Below are 15,775 nucleotides of genomic sequence, written 5' to 3' on the forward strand. Positions count from 1 at the left end.
AGGGGGCTAGAGGGAGTAAGAGAAAGAGGGAGCTAGAGGGAGTAAGAGAGAGAGTGGGAGCTAGAGGGAGCTAGACAGAGAGAGGGAGCTAGAGGGAGTAAGACAGAGAGAGAGAGGGAGTCAGAGGGAGCTAGAGGGAGCAAGACAGAGAGAGAGGGAGCTAGACAGAGAGAGCGAGCTAGAGGGAGTAAGATAGAGAGAGAGGGAGCTAAAGGGAGTAAGACAGAGAGAGAGGGAGCTAGAGGGAGTAAGAGAGAGAGAGTGAGCTAGAGGGAGGAAGACAGAGAGAGGAGCTAGAGGGAGTACGACAGAGAGACAGGGAGCTAGAGGGAGTAAGACAGAGAGAGAGGGAGCTAGAGGGAGTAATACCGAGAGAGAGGGAAACAGAGGGAGCTAGAGGGAGCAAGAGAGAGGGAGCTAGAGGGAGCTAGACAGAGAGAGGGAGCTAGAGGGAGTAAGACAGAGAGAGAGGGAGCTAGAGAGAGTAAGACAGCGAGAGAGGGAGCTAGACAGGGAGAGGGAGCTAGAGGGAGAAAGATAGAGAGAGAGGGAGCTACAGGGAGCTAGAGCGAGCAAGACAGAGAGAGAGGGAGCTAGAGGGAGTAAGAGAGAGAGAGGGAGCTAGAGGGAGCAAGACAGAGAGAGGGAGCTAGAGGGACCAAGCCGGAGAGAGAGGGAGCTAGAGGGAGCTAGAGGGAGTAAGACAGAGAGAGAGGGAGCTAGGCGGAGCAAGACAGATGGAGAGGGAGCTAGAGGGAGCAAGACAGAGAGGGAGCTAGAGGGAGTAAGAGAGAGGGAGCTAGAGGGAGTAAGACAGAGAGAGGGAGCTATAGGGAGTAAGACAGAGAGAGAGGGAGCTAGAGGGAGTAAGACAGAGAGGGAGACAGAGGGAGTAAGACAGGGAGAGAGGGAGCTAGACAGAGAGAGGGAGCTAGAGGGATTAAGATAGAGAGAGAGGGAGCTAGAGGGAGCTAGACAGAGAGATGGAGCTAGAGGGAGTAAGACAGAGAGAGGGAGCTAGAGGGAGTAAGACAGAGAGCGGGAGACAGAGGGAGCTAGAGGGAGCAAGACAGAGAGAGAGGGAGCTAGACAGAGAAAGGGAGTAAGACAGAGAGAGCGTGAGCTAGAGGGCTCTTGACAGAGAGAGGGAGGTAGAGGGAGTAAGAGAGAGAGGGAGCTAGAGGGAGCAAGACAGAGTGAGAGGGAGCTAGAGGGAGTAAGACAGAGAGAGAGAGAGCTAGAGGGAGCAAGACAGAGAGAGAGGGGACTAGAGGGAGTAAGAGAGAGAGGGGGCTAGAGGGAGTAAGAGAAAGAGGGAGTAAGAGAGAGAGTGGGAGCTAGAGAGAGTAAGACAGAGAGAGGGAGCTAGAGGGAGTAAGACAGAGAGAGGGAGCAAGAGGGAGTAAGAGAGAGAGAGGGAGCTAGAAGGAGTAAGAGAGGGAGCTAGAGGAAGCAAGACAGAGAGAGGGAGCTAGAGGGAGTAAGACAGAGAGAGAGGGAGCTAGAGGGAGTAAGGCAGAGAGAGAGGGAGCTAGAGGGAGTAAGACAGAGACAGAGGGAGCTAGAGGGAGTAACACAGAGAGAGGGAGCTAGACAGAGAGAGGGAGCTAGAGGGAGTAAGACAGTACCTAGCACCGTACATTTCCGACAGAGGTGGTCTATGCGGTAAGTCGTGAGGGGGTGACACCATGAGTTACCCGCACCGGGTGACACCAACCCCAGTGACGCCACTGGCTAGACTAGAGATATTCCGATTCTAGAGTCTCTAAGCCGTGGGTGCTTCACTTCCATTGCCCCCTGTAGATTCCCCCGGAATGTAGGCGGGTCACAAGCTTAGAGGGAGGCTGTGGCATTAGAGAATGTAGTCAGGAGGAGGTCACACTCACATAGATGAATCCTTTAGGGTACAGAGGATTGGTCACTCACACTGAGTTATTGTGTATTAGCAATCCCAAGGATGCCCTGTACCAGGGGCAGGGTGATAGGGGATCTCCCGTCTGTAATGAGCTGCCTCAGTTGTTAGCACTGGCAGACTCAACACAGAGGGGCAGATTTACAAGCCCCTTGCAACACTTTTACACCGCCATTGCATCACTTTTATGATGCCTCAGCGGCATAAACAATGCTCCACTATGCAACATATTTACAACATGACGCATCTAGTGAGATGTGGCATGTTGTAAAGCCCTGCGCTACATTATACCTGCGTCAGGTATAGGGTATGCAGGGAGGGCGTTCCATCACACGGAAGCCCCGTAAAAGTGACGCAGTGAAATCTACAAGATTTCATTGAGGCACTTTTACGTCCCCGCTTCATAAAAACCTTACGCCTGCTTGTAGCAGGCGTAAGGAGTGATGCAGCACAGCAAGTATAGGGCACCCCTGAGCAGTGCTGGAATTGCGTCGCGCTTGCGACACAACTCCAGCACTGCGTCACCTTCACGCCATCAGATGCGTCACACATCTCTCTATCCTCGCGCCACATGGTGGCGCAAGGGATTTCAACCATCACGCAAAATAACTGGCACATTCCTGCTGATTTGCAGGGAAGCGCCAGTTATTGTAAATCTGCCCCAGAGATTCCTAGCGCGTCAGTCTCAGCACACTGACGTCACTCACGGCAGGCAGAGACAAAATACAAATGGAGACCAGCTGCAGCAACTCCCACACAAAAGAGCACAGCAAACATCCCCTCTGCCGGACAGGGCTGAAACAGACCGCACATCTCATCTCACCCTCGATGGAAATATTAAGCTTCTCTGATCGCGCGCACCATTGCCAGCAGGGCCACTAGAATTATGGGGCAGGGAGGACACATCTATGCGTCAGGGTAGAATAAATTATGCAGCAATAAAAGGCAAATTATGTGCTGCAATGTGCACATTCTGTGCTAGAATTACTTTAATTGGTTGTCATTTGTACACTTCTTTAGGGTGTCTGTGCTTAGACTTTACTTCATTAGTGCCAGTTTAACACCCAACTACAACAATAAGCAACAGAAAAGTGATCAGTCAAACTTTACAACACGTCTTCCACTATGTGACAACACGTGATGACATGTTTTTATTAACTTGTGATCGGTTTGAGCTAGAAACATAAAAAGTATGTTGAAGCCTGCAGATTATGCCGTAGATGATGGACCATGTGGCAAATGTGGTAAATCCATAGTTACGAGGAAAAGGCTGTGGCTGCAAAATCCCATAATTTCAGTGGCTCTAACTTTAAGTTACAAATAGATTTATTTAAAATAAATACAAGTCCGATTAACTCCTAAAAATCACACACAATGGCACCAGGGAATGGAGTATAGTCAGGGCTTTATGTGGGCCGGGTCTCACCGGTGCTCACCAGCAGTTTTTTTAAAGGGGGCCTCGAAACGGGTCTCTATCGGGCTCTGTTTGGTGCGCTGGCACAGGTGGTCCGTGTTTTTTCCAGACTGCAATCCAGGAGGCACACCGATGTGTGTTGCTCACACTACTCACTTCTCACCAGTGGAGGAGTTACAGCATGACGTCATGCCAGGTGAGCGTTGTATGGGAAGGTGAAGAACCGGGTTTTAGAACCCAGCGGCGCCAGGGGCACGCCCAAAGTCTTCGGGTTCACCTGTCTTAGAATACAGAGACACAGGGTACTTCTGAGTGGCGTCAAAGATCGAATTTATTGGCTGCAGCCAGTAACAGAAGTCCTAGAAGTCAACGCGGTTTGAGTTCTCAGGAGACTGCTCAACTTTACAAAGCAAGTCATCCCTTTTTATGCCAAACATTATGCTTCAGGCAAACATTCCTTGTTTACAGTTTAACCAATCACATGTTTCTACAACAAAAGTATTGCATGACGACAAACCCATTTTACAGTTGTCCGGCCCATAATCAATCATTGAACAAACCCAACATTTTTCTGTAGACAAGCCGGACAAACCCATAATAACAAGCATTTGCAATGCAATGGGTCTCGCATTAGGAAAGTTTGAGCTATTGGTATTGTAAATGGCAAACTTTTTATTTATGTTTTTTTTTTTTTAAATAGCTAAATTAATAGCTTTGTCATTTACAATGCCAATAGTTATAACTTTCGCAAATGTGATACCTATAGCATTTGTAATGCAATACGTCTCCAGCTGGACACAAGCATCCTTTGGATGCATTACCAGCGAGACCCAAAAATGGAAGAACAAGAGGCCACACGGACAACTGAGCAGCAAAATTGTTGAGTGAATATTTGAATTAGAGGCTTCCAAATGGATATTATTACGCGTGGAGTATTTTCGGGCACACTTGTAATTTATATTAAGCGTTGTATGCAACAGTGCTAAAAAGTAATCCTAGTCTTTACTTTTCTTATTACAGTCTAATTGTGTCATCGCTTGTTACCTGTAATTACAGCATGACATCGCTATTCTTCCCTAATGTTATTAGGGATATGTGAGATCAGAACAACAAAGGTGCATGTTGAATTTTCAGTAAACTCGACTCCACCAAGTCCACGCAACGCCGCCGGCCTGCGACCAGGAAGTCAGGCAGGCCGGGCGGGACAACCGGGAACAGGAAGTAGGAGGGCGGGAGCCTACCCCGCCTCCCACGGAAGAGCCGCGATTGTTTGGAGCACCGGAGCAGGCAGGAGCCTACCCTGCGCCCCGGTGCCAAAGAAGGGAGGAAGAGTCCTGCTGCCGGTGAGTGGGGCTTCGCTTTGTTGCTCGCCTGCGAGGGCGGGGCATGTGTGTGCGTGCGCGCGCGGCGGCGGGCTGTGTATGTGTGTGAGCGTGCGTGTGTGTATGTGTCTTGGAGTCTGTGTGTATGTGTGTGTGACTGTGGGGGAGGAGGAGGGGGTTGCCTGTCTGGGTGCCTGCGTGTCTGTGTAAGTGCGTGTGCGCGCGTGTGGTGTGTGTGTCTGTGTGGATGCATGCGCGTTAGGCTGGGAGTATGGGAGGGAAGTGCACGGCGCGGCGCAGGACAGAACGTGCGCGTTCGCGCACACGAATCCAGGAACAAAAGCTCGTACACCCTCTTGTCCTCCTTCCCCCCAGACCGATCACTATACGTCTCCAGCTGGACACATGCATCCTACGGATGCATTACCAGCGAGACCCAAAAAGGACCACAACCCATATCATAAATAGACCATAAAAGAAGAAACAGAAACAGATAGAAGTAGGATAAGGCATGTTTGTGTGCAGTAAAACTTTATGATGTCCTGTGCTCTGATCCTTAATCTTGATCAGCTAAAGGGCAGGAACTGGTTTAACAAGGTCAGCTTCAGGCAACAGGGTCAGTTCACTCAGGTAAAACAGGAGTCAGCACGAACTCGAGCTAAGGTGTACATGTCCTTAAAAGACTAGTTCAACCACAGTCATCGGCCTATGTGAGGGCAACCACAAAATGGCTGCCATACATAAAATGGAACCCACGGTTCAGAACGAAATCTCCACAAACTTAGTGAATCTGTAAGTCTAGCGTGACGAGATCACTCGTACTTGCCGAACTCACTAGTTACGGTTTGCTATTATCAAATTCGTAACAAAACCATGCCATTTATAAAACGGGTTCAGAATTCACAGAACCTCAAAGGGAAATCATTTAAAAAGAGTCATTTTCTCTGTTTCCTTTCTCTTTTTGAAACTCAGGAGCAGCAACATTGTCGTGGTGTCACCAGGGCTTTAAGTGGAAGCTTTTTCAATATTATATACAACGAGACATAGTTGCTGCTTATTTATCTTATGCAACAAACAACCATTGACAAAGCCAATAGTCCCGACTTGTTGTAGGTATAATGCTACTTGTATCATATATCTGGATGCAATGACAGAAACAGCAAAGCACAAGATGGGCGGGACACAATGCTAAGCACAGATTTTAAGCTTACGTGTTTTAAAGTCACGCCCTTAATTACATTAGCTACGCCCCTTCGAAAGACCCCCCCCCGCCCCATTTTTTCATCCCACTCAAAGCCCTAAGTATAGTTCAGTACATTCTGAAATGTGCTCCCTCAGCTTGCTGTCTCGCCCACTCACTTCTACCATTCTACATACATCACACACTCGCATCACACTGACCTCACTCAGACAGAGACAGAAAACTGAAAGAGACAGGCCACACCACAGAGCAAAACTATGGGATTCCTTAGGGGGGCAAGATTGGAGCATGGAGAGCAGGCACTTGTCACCCAGGAGGATGGCATTCTGAGGGGGCACTTATGCCAGTTTGGTTCTGGGGGCCTGGATAAGTGGCATTTAAACCAGTCGAGGAGAAACCTTGCTGGCAATTAGAGACAGCAGTCACAGGTGGGAGCTCAAAGCGAGGCAACTGTAGTGCGGAGCAAACATGGGTGGAGCCAAGGGGCACCTAGAAGGATAATGCATGTGTGGGCACAGAAAGGGGTCATCTAGGACACATAAGAAGTTGCACATGGACGAACCATGCCTACAGAGAAAGAGGGGCCTGGGGAAGCACAGTTCTTGTGGCACTTGGACAGGGTAATTTAAGTTGGGATACAATTTGTGACCATAGGGTGAGGTCAAACTGTAGGACAGAGAAGGAGGGTGAGCCTTGGAATGCTGAGGGGTGTGACAGAGGGAACAGAGAAGGGCATCGGTGGTGGTGGTGGCTAGAGAGTGGGACAACAGGGGCATGACATAGACACACTGTGGGTGGGGATATGTGAGCAATGTATGAGGGCTAATATGGGACTCACATAATGAGTGGTACCCTGCATGCACTGAACGGTACAGCATTGGGGCACCTGCAGTGAAAGGATACATGTATTAGGAGAACATAGAAGATAAAAGCCAAGGGGCACTGAGGGGTAAAGCAGGGTTGCAGAACATGGGGGTCTGGGGAAGACTGGGGACATGGAGTCACTTGGATAAGCCTAATGCTGGTAGTGCTCAGTGTCTGCAGCACAGGGAGGAGACTATCGTGGTAGGGATAGTGCCAGCCTGAGGATAAAGGTACAACAGAAGAACCATTTAAGAATAGAGGGAAGCAACATTCAGGGGCAAAGTTAGTCAGATCCAACTTGAGCAACACATTTTTAGACTAAACATTGTGTCTCTTCTCTAACATTCCTATTGTCTCTTATTTTGCTTTAAGGCTTACTGTTAGATCTGGGGGTCTCTAGTTGGTAATGGGTATCACCTTTGTCCAAATAGGTACCCTTACTTCTAAATCTGGACAAGGGGATTACTCTCTTTAATAACCCCTGCTCACCCCCTTGGTAGCTTGGCACGAGCAGACAGGCTTATCTCAGAGGCAGTGCGTTAAGCATTTGTGAATATATACAGTAATACAGTGATAACACTACGGATGGACACAACACAGGTTTTATAAAAATAAGTATTCTTTATATAGACTTAAACACAAGACCACAAACGACAAAAATCCACAATACTATACTAAAGGTTACTTAAAAGATGATAAAAGTCTCTTAATTCAAGTTGATGGTAAATGCGACAAAGTTCTCAACAAAGTTCTTGGATGCGGCACCCAAAGTGAACAAAAGGCTCGCAAAAGGGGAGATGCATTGGTTCCGTGACCCGGGGGAACGCCTGCGCAGAGTAGGGGACTCGTCGTGAGCCTTACCGGTGCGGAGGTGATGCGTAGATTCTCGACCTGTTGCGGTGCGCAAGATGGCGCCTTAATGCGATGCGATGCCGATGCGATGATCCAGTTGCGATGCGAGAAGATGGCGCCCTTAATGCGGCGATGCGATGACGATGCGATGACGCCCTGGCAGCCTTGCGACGACTCTGTACTGTGGAGCCGCGACAGGCCCTGCGATGCGCTTCTCCGGTGAGGCGATGACAGCTCTCTCGATGTGTCGCGCTTCTCCGGCGATGCGTCAGCAGACAGCTTCGATGAACACACGCTTCCAGGGAGATGCAACAAACTCTTGCTTCTCCGGCGTTGCGATGATTTCAGCTGCGGCGGCGACACGCTTCTTCTCGATGCGTCGCGCTTCCAGCTCCCAGCGGCCGGCAAGTGACTGGAGTCAGAATTCCCAGCAAGGAAATTCAGGAGGGAGCTGGAGATGAAGTCTTTTGGCCCTGAGACTTCAGCAAGAGGCAAGCACAGTTCAAGCCCTTGGAGAATATTCTGTAGATGAAAGTCCTTACATAGTTCCTTCTCCTTTCCCTTGGCAATGAAGCAACCACTGCAGGCCAATCCAGCAAACAGCACACTGGCAGAGGGGCAGTCCAAACTCCTGCAGCTTCCTTGGTTCTTCTCCTTGGCAGAAAGGTTTCTTGTTCCAGAAGTGATCTAAAGTCTGTGGGACTGGGTCCCAATATTTATACCAAAAAATCCTTTGTTCTCTGAAGGCAGTGAGGCCTCTGCCTAGTTTAAACCAGTTCCTGAGCACTGTGTTTACATGACTCTTCTCTTTCTTTCACTGTGCAGGGCAGAAACATCAGACAAGCCACAGGGGGTGGAGCCAGCATTGTGGAGGGAAGGCCCAGCCCTATTCAGGTCCCAGGTGCACTCTCCCCCTCCCATCTGGAGGTAAATCTCCCTATTCACCACTGGGCTGTCCCAGACTGTCTCCTGGAATTTCCCCAGCCCTGTCACACACAAACCCAGACAAGGAATACACAAGTCAGCAGAGGCGGGCTCAAATGGTTAGGCAAGCAAATACCTACTTTCTAAAAGAGGTATTTGCAAACACAGAATATTAAAATAAACTTTACTAAAATATGTATTTTATTATTCTGAGTTCAGGCATACTAAACTCGAATTTCTACCATGTTCCCTGAGCCAGTTAGGATTGTAGGGATGTAACAATCTTCACAGCCATTCTAATCTATGAGAACAGGTAGCCTTCAATAGTGAAAAACGAAAATGGCTGCAATTCACTACTAGAACATGCTACACACATCAGAGAATGTCCTACCTTATACTTACAATGCACCCTGCCCTTGGGCCTACCATAGGGTTGTCTAATATGAAGCAAAGCGAAGGTTTAGGGACTGGCAAGTGGGTGCACTTGGCCAAGTCGACATGGTAGTCACAGACTACATACAGGCCTTGCAATGGCAGGCCTGAGACACACTTTACAAGCTGCTTCTGTGGGTGGCACAACCAGTGCTGCAAGCCCACCAGCAGCATTTGTTCTACAAGCCCTGGGCACACCTGGTGCACTCTACTAGGGAATGACAGTAGATCAAATAAGCCAATCATGGAATCCAATCAGTATATCGATTTAACATAGGGAGCACTTGCACTGTGGCACTGCTTAGCAATGGCACAGGGCCCAAAACATACAACCATCAAAAATATGTAAAAACAGAGGAGGCAATCCGTCAAAAATTGAAGGGAGACTCAGGCCAATGATGTCAGGTCTAACGCATGTCCCCTCGAGCTGAAATGTGGGGAGAACTACCCTTCCCCTTCGGAGTTCTCTTCACTAAGGCGGAAAAATCTGGATAGACCATCAGCGTTGGCGTGTTCTGTACCAGGGCGGAGTTCCACCGTAAAGTCCATACCCTGTAGGGAGATGGACCACCCCCACAACTTTGGGTTCTCACCCCTCATCTGCATCAGCCATCTGAGGGGCCTGTGGTCGGTCTGAACCCGGAAGTGAGGCCCAAATATGTATGGTCTCAACTTCTTCAGTGCCCAAACCACAGCAAATGCCTCACGCTCAATTGCACTCCACCTCTGTTCCCGTGGAAGTAACCTCCTTCTGATGAAGGCTACAGGTTGGTCAAAGCCCTCTTCAGTAATCTGTGATAGAACAGCCCCCACACCATGCTCCGAAGCGTCTGTCTGTACAATGAATTCTTTTGAGAAGTTGGGTGCCTGAAGCACAGGTGCTGTGCACATGGCAGTCTTCAGGGCATCAAAAGCTTTCTGACAGGTGTCAGTCCAGTTCACTTTCTTGGGCTGCTTCCTGGAAGTCAGCTCAGTCAAAGGTGCAACAATGTTGCCATACCCTTTGACAAACCTCCTGTAGTACCCCGTGAGTCTTAAAAAGGCTCTCACCTGTGTCTGAGTCTTTGGGGGTTCCCATGCCAGGATGGTATCAATCTTGGGTTGTAGGGGCGCCACCTGGCCGCTTCCTACCTGGTGACCCAAGTACAAAACGGAGCCCTGCCCGATCTGACACTTACTTGCCTTGATCGTGAGGCCTGCCTTGCGCAGTGCCATCAACACTTCCCAGAGGTGCTGCAAGTGTTCCTCCCAACTGGCGCTGAACACTGCAATGTCATCCAGGTAGGCGGCACTGAAATCCTCCAGTCCAGCCAACACCTGGTTGACCAACCTCTGAAAGGTGGCAGGGGCATTCTTCATCCCAAAGGGCATAACCTGAAATTGGTAGTGCCCATCTGGTGTGGAGAATGCTGACCTCTCCTTAGCCCCATCGGTCAAGGTGATCTACCAGTACCCAGATGTCAAATCAAACGTGCTGAGGTACTGTGCAGCTCCTAGCCGATCAATGAGCTCATCAGCTCTGGGGATGGGGTGTGCGTCAGTCCTGGTGACTGAATTGAGCCCTCTGTAGTCCATACAGAACCGGAGTTCAGGTGTGGCACCCAGCGAGACAGCCTTTGGGACCAAGACCACTGGGCTGGCCCAAGGACTGTTGGAAGACTTAATGACCCCTAAAGCAAACATCTTGGAGATTTCCTCCTTAAAGTAAGCCCTAACCTTGTCAGTCACTCTGTAAGCCTTGTGCTTCACAGGAGGACTGTCACCAGTGTCCACATCATGGACGCACCAATCAGTGACACCAAAAACCAAGGAAAATAGATCAGAGAATTGCCCCAACAGTTGGCGGCAAACTTGCTGCTGATCAGGGGTCAGTGTGGCAGAGAGGCTGACACCATCCACTGACCCATCTTGGTCTGTTGCAGACAGGAGGTCAGGAAGAGGCTCGGTCTCCTCCTCCATCATCTGTCGCTAGGAGCATGCCCACTTCGGACCTCTCTAAGTGGGGCTTCAGGCGGTTAACATGAAGGACCCTCAAAGGGTTCCTTGGAGACCGCAAGTTCACCAGATAGGTGACATCACTCTTGCGCTCCACCACCTCATATGGACCAGTCCATCTGTCTTGGAGCGCATAAGGCTCCACAGGGGCCATGACCCAAACTTTCTGTCCAGGCTGAAGCTCAATCAGAGTGGCATTCTGATCGTACCACTGCTTCATCTCTTCCTGGCTGGCTTCCAGATTCGCCTGAGCGAGATCCCTGAAACGCCTGGTTTGGTTTCTGAAGGCCAGCATGTAGCTATATGCATCTTGGGGAGGTTTCCTGGGAGATTGCTCCCAGCCTTCCTTTACCAAACTCAAAGGTCCTCTTACCGGGTGACCATACAAAAGCTCAAAGGGGCTGAACCCTAGAGACTTCTGCAGCACCTCTCGGTAGGCAAACAGAAGGCATGGCAAGAGGATGTCCCACTTACGCCTCATTGGTTCTTCAAGACCCTTGATCTTGCCCTTAAGGGTCCGGTTAAATCTTTCAACCAGCCCATTACCTTGCGGGTGGTAAGGAGTGGTGAACTTGTAGGTAACACCACACTCCTTCCACAGAGACTTCATATAATTGGAAATTAAGTTTGTACCTCGGTCAGACACAACCTCTCTGGGGAACCCCACACGGGAGAAAATCCCCATCAGTGCACATCCCACCACGGGGGCCGTCACTGTCCTGAGTGGAATGGCTTCCGGGTACCGGGTAGCATGGCCCCCAAGACCAGGATAAACCTGTTGCCCATGGCTGTCTTGGGGTCCAGTGGCCCCACAATGTCAATGCCAACCTGTTCAAAGGGGGTACTGACTACAGGAAAAGGTTGGAGAGGGGCCTTGTGCCTCCTTCCGCTTTTCCCACTTGCCTGGCAAGTTTGACAAGTCCTACAATGAGTATCTGAACTCTTTCTCATCTGGGGCCAATACAAGTGGGAGACAAGCCTTTCAAAGGTCTTGTTCTGCCCCAGATGACAAGCTAATGGAACATCATGAGCCAAACCCAGTAGGAAGGCTCTGAAGCGCTGGGGTACCACCAGCACACGGGCTGACCCAGGCTCAGCAACCTTAGGCTCGCTATACAGGAGACCATTCTCCCAGTAGATCCAATGTGATCCAGACTGATCACCTGCTGCCTGGTTTGTGGCCTGTTGCCTCAAACCCACAAGAGAAGGGCACTTCTTTTGCTCTTCACAAAATTCCTCCCTGGAGGGACCCCCTTACTGCTGCCAATGAGTCAGCTTAGGTAGGTTCCCCAGTTCAGAAACTTGCTCACCAGTGGGTTGCAGGGCATCTCCCTCAGGGTCTACCTCCTACTGGACCGTGGGAACAATAGGGGCTGGTTTCCCATGCCCCTGACCTCTTCTCTTTAAGGCAGATCCCTGGGCCATACTTTCAGGCTCCAGGGTCTCTTGAACACCCTTAGCTGCCATAGACCGAGTCACATGCCCATTCAGGCAGACCCAACATCTCCAGATGCGCATTCCTCTCCACCTTAGCCCAAGGGGAGCTTTCTAAATCATTGCCTAACAGACAATCAACAGGCATGGATGGCCTCACATCTACTTGAAGAGTACCAGAGACCCCCCCCCCCACTCAAAGGGAACTTGAGCCACCTTGCAATGGCTCTCTGTGTTGTCAGCGGCAACAACTGGGAAGAATACATGAGGGACGACCTGCTCCTCAGAGACCAAGTGACACTTGACAGCTGTCACACTTGCTCCTGTGTCTCTGAGTGAGAGCCTCCACTCTATGGCCATTGGTGGTCACCCACTGCCTGTATTTCTTAGTGTTATCAGGCAGCTGAGCTCTAGGGACCATCTCAAAATCCCCTAATGAGACAAGGGACATTTCTGCGGGACCCCACCCACCTTGGGCACCCATCTCCTCCCCACCCAGGTCTACACTGGCCATCTGAGGGGGTGGCGCGCGGGGTGGCACATACTGTCCTTTCTGAGGACACTGGGGATCATACCAACGGTGTCCCACCTGCTTACACTGAAAGCAGGTAACAGGCCCCCTATGAACAGGTTTACCTGTTGGGAGTCCTGACTTCTTTTCAGGGGGAGGCTGGGAACCCTTACCCTGGTTCCCTTGGGAATTACTTTGGGGACCTTTTTGGAACTCCCTCTGTTTACCCTTGTCCCCCCCACTTTTCTGCTGGGGACCCTGCCCACCTTTGGCGGAGTCTCCCACAAGACCCTTGTTGGCCCTTTGTACTGACCCAGCGGTCCGCCTCCTCAGCAAGCTTTCTAGGATTAGTCAACTTGCTATCAACAAGGTGCTGGCATAGCTCTGGAAAACAATTAGCAGATAAGTGCTCCCTGGCAATCTAATCATAGAGAGCTGAAAAATTATCAACATTGCTACACCTCACCCAACCATCCATGGCTCTGCAAAAGAAAGACACATATTCTACCCAAGTGGTTCCCTCCAGTTTCTTACAATTCCTAAACCTCTGTCTATAGAGCTCTGGAGTTAACCCATACCTTGTCATCAGTGCTTCCTTCATGTGGCTATAAGACATCCTATGCTCTTTGGGCAGGTCTAACAAAGTGTCCCTACCTTCAGTGACAAAGCGGCCCCACAACCCCGCTCCCCAATCCTTCTCAGGGACCCGGTGGGCCAACATTGCTATCTCATAGGCTGCAAACCACTGACCAATATCTTCACCTTTGTGAAAATCTTTGATGACATCCTTGGGAATATGTACCCTGCCTTCTGAAGGCACAGATGGTGCGCTGCCACTAGAGGGATTGATCTCTAAGCCCTTGGCCTTGATCTCTAACTCCCTCAACATTCTCTCATGCTCCATTCTCATTCTCTCTCTTTCCAAAGACAACCTGTTATTCTCTGCTTCTCTCTGACCCTCTATCTTAGGCTTAGCCAACTCCAGCTTCAGTGCTCTATTTCTCTCCCTGTCTTACAGTTGTCTCGGGGACAGGTCTTTGGAAGAGATGCTGCTGCCAGGTGGGGAAGGCACCCCTCCCCTCGCTGGTAATTCTAGCCCATCAATTTGCCCATCTGCATCACCAACAGGCTCCACAACAAGATCAGGGACATTTCTGGCTTCTACCCAGGCCCTCAGCGCCTTTTGGCAGTCTTCCATTTTAGAAATGCCTGGTGTAGCAACTTTCAATTTCCTGCAGAGATACTTGAGCTGTTTCACAGTGTAGGTTTCCAACCTCTCTTCCTCAAAATCAAGATCCATAGATGCAACAGATGCTGGTTTACTCATGGTAGTAAGAATTGGGAGTCTTTAGAAAAAATAACAGTTCCAAGGAAAAAGGATTCTATCCAAAAAAAGTATGTGGTTGCGTTTGGTCTGCACTCACTAGTAGTGTACACCAATTACTGTATATGAAACACAAATGCAAAGTTCACATCCTCACCGCTGACCAACAATGTTAGATCTGTGGGTCTCTAGTTGGCAATGGTTATCACCTTTGTCCAAATAGGGACCCTTACTTCTAAGTCAGAACAAGGGGATTACTATCTTTAATAACCCCTGCTCACCCCCTTGGTAGCTTGGCACGAGCAGACAGGCTTATCTCAGAGGCAGTGCGTTAAGCATTTGTGAATATATACAGTAATACAGTGATAACACTACAGATGGACACAACACAGGTTTTATAAAAATAAGTATTCTTTATATAGACTTAAACACAAGACCACAAACGACAAAATCCACAATACTATACTAAAGGTTACTTAAAAGATGATAAAAGTCTCTTAATTCAAGTTGATGGTAAATGCGACAAAGTTCTCAACAAAGTTCTTGGATGTGGCACGCATAGTGAACAAAAGGCTCGCAAAAGGGGAGATGCGTCGGTTCCGTGACCCGGGGGAACGGTTGCGTCCTTCCTCAATGCTTGTGCAGAGTAGGGGACTCGTCGTGAGCCTTACCGGTGCGGAGGTGATGCGTAGATTCTCGACCTGTTGCGGTGCGCAAGATGGCGCCTTGATGCGATGCGGATGCGATGATCCAGTTGCGATGCGAGAAGATGGCGCTCTTGATGCGGCGATGTGATGACGATGCGATGACGCCCTGGCAGCCTTGCGACGATTCTGTACTTTGGAGCCGCGACAGGCCTTGCGATGCGCGTTTCCGGCGATGTGAGTGACAGCTCTCTCGAGGCGTCGCGCTTCTCCGGCGGTGCGACAGCAGACAGCTTCGATGAACACACGCTTCCAGGGAGATGCGACGAACTCACGCTTCTCCGGCGTTGCGATTATTTCAGCTGCGGCGGCGACACGCTTCTTCTCGATGCGTCGCGCTTCAAGCTCCCAGCGGCACGCTAGTGACTGGAGTCAGAATTCCCAGCCAGGAAATTCAGGAGGGAGCTGGAGATGAAGTCTTTTGGTCCTGAGACTTCAGCAGGAGGCAAGCACAGTTCAAGCCATTGGAGAATATTCTGTAGATGAAAGTCCTTACAAAGTTCCTTCTCCTTTCCCTTGGCAATGAAGCAACCACTGCAGGCCAACCCAGCTAACAGCACACTGGCAGAGGGGCAGTCCAAACTCCTGCAGCTTCCTTGGTTCTTCTCCTTGGCAGAAAGTTTTCTTCTTCCAGAAGTGATCTAAAGTCTGTGGGACTGGGTCCCAATATTTATACCAAAAAATCCTTTGTTCTCTGAAGGCAGAGAGGCCTCTGCCTAGTTTAAATCAGTTCCTGGGCACCGTATTTACATGACTCTTCTCTTTCTTTCACTCTGCAGGGCAGAAACATCAGACGCCCCACAGGAGGTGGAGCCAGCACAGGGGAGGGAAGATGCAGCTCTGGAGTACTCTGTTGACAAGATTCCCCTTCTCCTTTCACTGTGCA

The sequence above is a fragment of the Lissotriton helveticus genome, chromosome 5_1 (assembly GCF_964261635.1).
Source record: "Lissotriton helveticus chromosome 5_1, aLisHel1.1, whole genome shotgun sequence".
In the NCBI taxonomy this organism is placed as follows: domain Eukaryota; kingdom Metazoa; phylum Chordata; class Amphibia; order Caudata; family Salamandridae; genus Lissotriton; species Lissotriton helveticus.